Below are 7259 nucleotides of genomic sequence, written 5' to 3'. Positions count from 1 at the left end.
CTAAAGTCAAAGCAAGCCTTTGCAAAGTAAGCCAGTGCATAGGGTTGCACTGTTAAGTATGTACCTAACTTTCCTATTGTAATTATTGGGGAAGGAAGGAAACCAACTAAGTGGCTATTTGCAAGCCCAAGTTAAGCCACCTCTTCCCACCTTGATCATTTATTCTATAGAAGAGCAGGGTGCTCTGTTTCTCTGCAAGGTGCTTCATCCTGATTTGTTTGCAGGAAGATTAGACGACGTCAGCTATTTAATGAGCATTTGTTCTGATTTGCTTGTGGGGAGGTTAGCTGAGGTTCCATCAATGCAAACACCACCCCCACATTTTCCAGTGCCTTTCCCCCTCACTTTTCTTACTGCAGAAAGTCCAGTCTTTCAGGCGAAGTGGGTTTGTTGTGCAAGACCTCCCAATCAATTGCGCAACCTGAATTTGCTGGCGTATGATCAAATTTATAATTGAGCAGCCTGAATTTTTTGGCATGTGATCAAATCCCACCTGGAAAAGGGGCAGTCTGGAAGTGCCCGTAGTTTCTTGGTTGAATAGCTTTCAAACAGGTGGAGAGGAGAAAGACAGGTATCTTCTTCTTCTTCTTCTTCTTCTTCTTCTTCTTCTTCTTCTTCTTCTTCTTCTTCTTCTTATCTTCTCCATCAAGGCAAAGGCACACACTGAACTGCAAAAAGGCAGACCCAGATTTCAGACCCAAGCACTATCTGCAAGGCAGCGGGATAGAAGCTTATCATGATCTGGGTCCTGAACATCATAGGGAACATCTCCCTTGTGAGTGTCCCTCTGCCCCCACCCCAAGCTTTACCTGCCCCAGGCTAATGAGGCCCTAATCCAGGTACCATCTTTCAGCTCACCCTCCCCTAGGATCACAGCCTTTCCCACTGTGGGTCGTAAGAACACAACAGCCTGCTGGATCAGGCCAGTGGTCCATCTATTCAAGCATCCTGGTCTCACAGTGGCCTGAGCCCAAGAGCCCTCTTCCCTCCTGTGGTTAATAAATCCTTTGTCCCCTCCTTTCTAAAAGTCACCCAAGTTGGTGCCCATCGTGGCTCCTGTGGGAGGCAGCCCCACATCTTAACTGGGAGGAAAACTTTTCTCTAATGTATCATGCTTAATTTTATAAAGTTCTACCATGTTGCCTTCTTGCTCGCCTTTTCTCTAAACCAGTGTTTTTCAACCACTGTTCCGCGGCACACTAGTGTGCCGCGAGATGTTGCCTGGTGTGCCGTGGAAAAAATTGAAAAATTCAAAAGATTTTTTTTTTTAAATGTCAACTTTTCGCCCACTAGGCAGGCGCCGGACTGTGTCCACCCTATTTTCCATCCGTCCTGGGTGGGGATCAGATCGGATGAGAGCGGACAGGCGGTCCGCTCTCATCCGATTCCCCATAGAGAGCAGCAGGGCTCTGACATCTCCCTCTCCGCACACAGTGGTGGTGTGCCTCGTGATTTTTTTCATGAAACAAGTGTGCCTTTGCCCAAAAAAGATTGAAAAACACTGCTCTAAACTACATTGACCCATCTAGTTTAGTATTGTTTACACTAACTGGGACCTGCTCTCCAAGAATTCAGATTAAGCGGCATTCCCATCCCTACCTGGAGATGTTGGGAAATTGAAACCAGGACCTTCTGAATGTAAAGTAGATGTGCTGCTACTTGAGCCACAGCCCTTCCTTCCTAGTGCAGGGTTGCCTTATTTCAAAAAGTGAAGAGTTACTGAGCTTTTTTAATTTTTAGTTTAGTTTTGCTTTTTTGGCAAATTGCAAAGAACGACACTGCCGACATGGGTCCCAGACATGTTTTTGATTTCTGCCCAGACACTGCTTATGGCTGGACATATGGCAACCCTTTCCTAGTGTCTGCAAGCACTCCAGTTGGAGAACAGCCTTTACCAAAGGTGTCATGGGCTTTGAAGACATGCGAACTCAGGACGCAAGGGAGAAACGTGCTAAGAGGAAGGCACGCTTGGCAAATCCACGCCGTGATCAACTCCTGCCCAGAAACCTATCTCCCTACTGTGGAAGACGCGTGGATCCAGAATTGGCCTCCACAGTCACTTATGGACTCATTGTTAAAAGCGTGTTTATGGAAGACAATCTTACTTGGCTATGAGTGATCACCGAAGAAGAAGAAGAAGCCATAGAGCCATAGATTCGCAGAGTTGGCAGGGACATTGCAGTTACTTTCAATTGCTGGGTTTAGTTGATTGATATATGGTCTTAGACTTCTATGATTGTCAGCTTTTTAAATGCTATGTTAAAATTTCTAATTGTAAACTACCGTAGCATTAATCCAATACGATATAACATTATTACCGGTATATTTCACATAAGCTGTATATCCACGGGGAAAGTTTGGATAGACTTTGGTGCTGAAGATGTCATACGCAACCCCTGGATAGGATGGGGGAGATGGGGCATAATAAGGAGTGTATATTTTAAAATAGAGCTCTAATAAATATAGACAAAAGTAGTGGGAGGGTGTGGAAAGGTTGACAAGAGCAAAGCGGTGTGTGAATGCAAACAAAAAGCAATGTAGGGGATGGATGGACAGATAAGACAAAGCCAGGGTGGTATAGTGTTGTTTAGAATACAGAACAAAGTTCAGAGAGACCTGGATTCAAATCCCCTATCGTTTGTGAAGCATATTAGGTGATAATCATCACTACTTCTCCACCTAGCCTGGCTCATAGGGTTGCGGGGGGGGGGGGAAATGGCAGCGGGGAATGTTATTGCATGGAGCTCTTTGAAGGTAAGCTGGATGTAAAAGGAATAAATATATTGGCAGACTATATGAGTAAGTGCAATGAAGAACTATTGGGTCCGAATGTTCATTGATGGATTGGTGGCATTTATATCCCACCTTTATTCTCCAAGGAGCTCAGAAACAATACCCACAGGTTCAGGTCCTGAAAATCAGATTTTTAATCTTATCAAAAGCTGCACACCACCAGCACAGGGTAATGATGCCTGGGTGTCTCTTCCAGGTGAGGTGTTTTACTGAGCATTATTTGCCTGCTGGGAGGCTAGACAAAGTTGTGTTAGAGCAACTGTTCATAGAATAGAATCATAGAGTTGGAAGAGACCACAAGGGCCATCGAGTCCAACCCCCTGCCAAGCATCCCTGCCACTGCATTCCACCCCCCCTTATTGCAAGTGGGGAAGTGGTTCTGTTGTATAAGAGTGGGATCTTAATTCCACAATGTGAATCTGCTTATATGTGACCGAATCCCACTGGAAAGTAGAAACCGCCTGGAGATACCTTGGGATTCAATCACCTTTTCCTGTCAGGCGATTGATCTCAAGAGGACTACAAAAAGGCCTAGTGCTGGGATCTCAGACTCTTGGTTTCCACTTAAGTCGTGGTTCCCTATGGCTCCTATCCCATAATGCCTCACCTGGAAAACCTTGGTGTTCCTTGTGGTCACTACCTGCTGTTCGTGTTCCCTCTTTCAAGAAGATTCAGACTTATGTTAATTTCTCTCATTCTTTAGGTCAAACTCCTCCCCAGGAATTCCTAGTTCCCAGCCTCCCCCCCCTCTCTAACCAATAGGGAGCACTCCTTTCCCAATGGTGTTACATAGCCTCTGACCGCCTCATAACACCCACCCACCCCACTCTGGTGGCTAATTGCAATGGGCCATGGCTAATTTGTCTGTCCCTTGCTGTCCTCAGCCATATGCTCAATCCGCTTTGCCCATCCAGATCGGCCAGTAAAGCAGTATTAGTGTCAAAATTAATCTTGTCAGGATTCAATTGTGTGTGAGGGGAGGGAGAGACAGAGAGAGAGATCACCCCAAAACCTTAACCCCTCACGGAGGGAACGGGGAGAAGGCTTGCAGCATAAAAAAAGATGGCCCCTTAGTGAATTTCTATTTCTGCTTTAGAGCAAGTGAGGTAGAACCACTAGGAAACAGAAGAGTGAATTGTCCTGAAGAGTAGCACCTGGAAACTGACTTAGGCTGTGTACCTTCAAAGCACATTCAATGCACATTCCCCTCTCAAAGAATTCTGGGTACTGTAGTTTGTTAAGGGTTTCTGGAAGTTGTAATTACTTGAGGGGTAAACTACAACACCCCTAATTCTTTAAAGGGAAGAATGTGCTTTAAAGGTATAGTTATGAGGAAGTTAAAGGCACTTCCTCAGACTATCACTTTCCCCCGGCTCAGATTCGATCACATCCTGGGAAATTCAGGTTGCGTGATTATAGTTGATTGGGAGGTCTTGCGCAACAAACTGGCTTCCCCGAAACATCGGACTTTTTCAGATAAGGAAAGCGCAGGGTGGCACTTATTCTGATGCGACTGTCAGCTAATCTCCCCACAAACAGGTAAAAATGATAATTTAACAGCCAACATCATATGAGCTTTCTGTAAACAAATCAGGATAAACAACAATTTTGGGGGTGTCCTGGTCTTTACTTTTTTAAATATGGCAACCCTACAGATGTTCAAAAACAGGTAGTCCAGAAGGAACCCATAAGTCCTCTTGGCCTTGTTATAACTTGAGAGATGGAGACGGAGCCCAGGATGATGACCCCTTCTCATATCAGCTTCTCCACAGTGCTGTGCAGTAAAGGTGGGCAGTCTTTAGCCTTGAGGTATGAGAGAGACCATGTACAGGAACTTGGGAAGCTACTGTATATGTGGTCAGGCTCTTTGTCCATCTAGGGGCTCAGTATTGTCCGCTCCAACTACTTTCTAGGTCCAGATCTCAGGCAGATAGGATTATGCCTTCACCTGTTGCCTCATCATCTTCCTTGCGGGGGCTCTGGGGCTCTTTCACATACTGTGTTCCACATACTAACCTGCAGTCTTATGGCTGAGTCCTGGTTAGCGGGGCTGGAAGGATCTGTCAAATTTTTGTTGTCTCAGTTTCTTTTTTCCGCCAACCTTAAATTCAGTACAGTGGTACCTCGGGTTACAGATGCTTCAGGTTACAGACTCCGCTAATCCAGAACTTTGCTTCAGGATGAGAACAGTGCAACTCTATCCCGATAAGCACATCTTTGTATATGCAGTTTTGACTATTTGCAAGCATATTCTCCCAGTATAATTCATTTTTGTATGTTGTTTTCATGAATATATGCATTTTATGCACATTTCCCCCTAATACACGCATTTTGGTAAGCATTGTTTGCTTTGGAGAACTACTGGTACATTGCAGAATTTGGATGAGTGCGAATTTCGGAGGGTGGCTGTGTTTTGGTTCTCCTCTCGTTTCAGAAAGTGCAAATTGGATGAATTCGGCTTTAAATATGAACTGAATTAAAATTTCTCTCCCATCCAGCTCAGATTAAGCCTGGCTTGCATCATCAGAGCTCCATGGAACGAGTAATATAGGTCACATCTCCTTCATACATTTAAACCACACTGAAAGCACATAGCTTCGCGCGCGCACATGTACACAGAACCCTTTTAACTGTAGTTTTGTAAGGATGCCAGAAGCTGTCTCTCTGCGAAGGGTAAACTACAGTTCCCAGGAATTTGGGCAAGGGGAGTGAAGCCATGTGTTTTAAATGTATTGTGAGGATGTGGCTGTCTTCTAAAGCTGTGGTTTTCAAACTGTTTCCCCCCCTGGAGAATTCATGGAAGCTTATCAGGAGTTCCTTCCTAATAATGTGTGCCTGCGCACACGCACACATATATAAATGACAGGTGACTGAATGGGTTCTGTTCATTTATTTATTTACAGCACATTCTGAATGGCTGGGTGTGTACCTGAGGCGTACAATGTGCTGTGTGCATGTGCTGTGTCCTGCATCCAAGTTTCTCCAGTGCCTACTAAGTTACAGGAACTCTCTAATTGCCTCCTTATCATTCCATCATCCGTGTCCCTGCATTGATAGACATTAAAATAAATTAGGGTGGGGGCGGGAACCAAATTTGAGGTCCTGAGCAGCCAGGCTGGCAGCAGAGGAGACAAACTGACCCCAAGAACACAGACTTGGGGTGGGGATTTTGCAGTGGAAGGAGGACAGAAACAAAGAATTGATCGTGAACAGGCCTGGCACACTGAAGGAATGGGGAAATAATACTAAAAAAGAATACTACCACCAAAACTCTTTTTTGAGGTAAGAAAGGGGTAACGGTTGAATTATCTCGAGGGGATCAGAGTGAATGGCTCAGTCAGATCCATAGCTGTCAACTTTTCCCTTTTCTTGCGAGGAATCCTATTCGGAATAAGGGAATTTCCCTTTAAAAAAGGGAAACGTTGACAGCTATGATCAGATCGCCCTGGAAGGAAGGATGTTTTTAAGGGATGCTACTTTGGAGAACCTCAATAGTTTTAAGGGTTGCCAACCTTTGAACCTCCCTCAGCAGCTACTGATGTGCATCGAGGTGATCAGGTTTATTCCTTGTTATGAAAAAACCCTCCATCTCATTTCTGCAGAAATGGGAGCAGTTTTTCCCGAGGTTCATTGGCAACCCTACAAAGTATACATTTGGAAATGAGTTGCTGTTTGCCAGACTTGTGCGTTGGGGTGCTATGGGGTGGGAGGTGTGTGGTTGTGTGGGGCGTGGGGACAGAGATCTACATCCATTATTTGGAGCTCCATTTGTGTGTGCCATTCTGCCTAGGGAGGGTTGCCAACTTTTCAGCCGGGAACTGTACCTCTGTAACAGTCAATTGGTGTGAGGGCAAAACATAGAACGCTGATGCTGTATTACCTCCATGCTGTGAAACTTCACAAGTTCTTAACATGCTTGTTCATCTTGGGTTATTGGTTGCCAACTTACCACCAGTATCACACGGCAGCTCAGTCAGCATCAGTTGACCATTCTGAGCAGGGGTTGCCTGCCAATTTCAGCAGATCAGAAAAGGCTCAAGAGCAGACCGAGCAAAGGGGATCATTTATATGTGCAATTATTTTAGTCAACTGGGCAACACAAAGAAAACCTGTAATCAAACCGGAGAGTTTTTAGGATTATATGCAAGGTGCTTTAATCTATGCAAGGTGCCTCAGTGATCTTTTATGATTTCTGCTACCCTGACTATGTTTTAATTCCTTACGTTGTCAGTTTGTATTTAGTGATTTGATACGAAGTTTCACACTATTTGTAGAGGAACAGGGCAGGTTGTTGGGCTGGATTTTATGGTGTAGTAATGGTAACTCCGCCTTTTGCCAAAGAACTCAAGGCGGTTTCCCTCAAATGAAAGCTGTGTTGAATTCTTTGGCAATAGGTAAGGTCATAACTATAAGGAAACAAATCTCTATAGACTGGAGTGAGGCAGAGGGATGGAGGATGGGTGGGT

Source organism: Podarcis vaucheri, assembly GCF_965113315.1.
Source record: "Podarcis vaucheri genome assembly, chromosome: 13".
NCBI classification, from domain to species: domain Eukaryota; kingdom Metazoa; phylum Chordata; class Lepidosauria; order Squamata; family Lacertidae; genus Podarcis; species Podarcis vaucheri.
The sequence above is the reverse complement of the archived record's forward strand: the minus strand, read 5'-3'. Positions refer to the sequence as shown.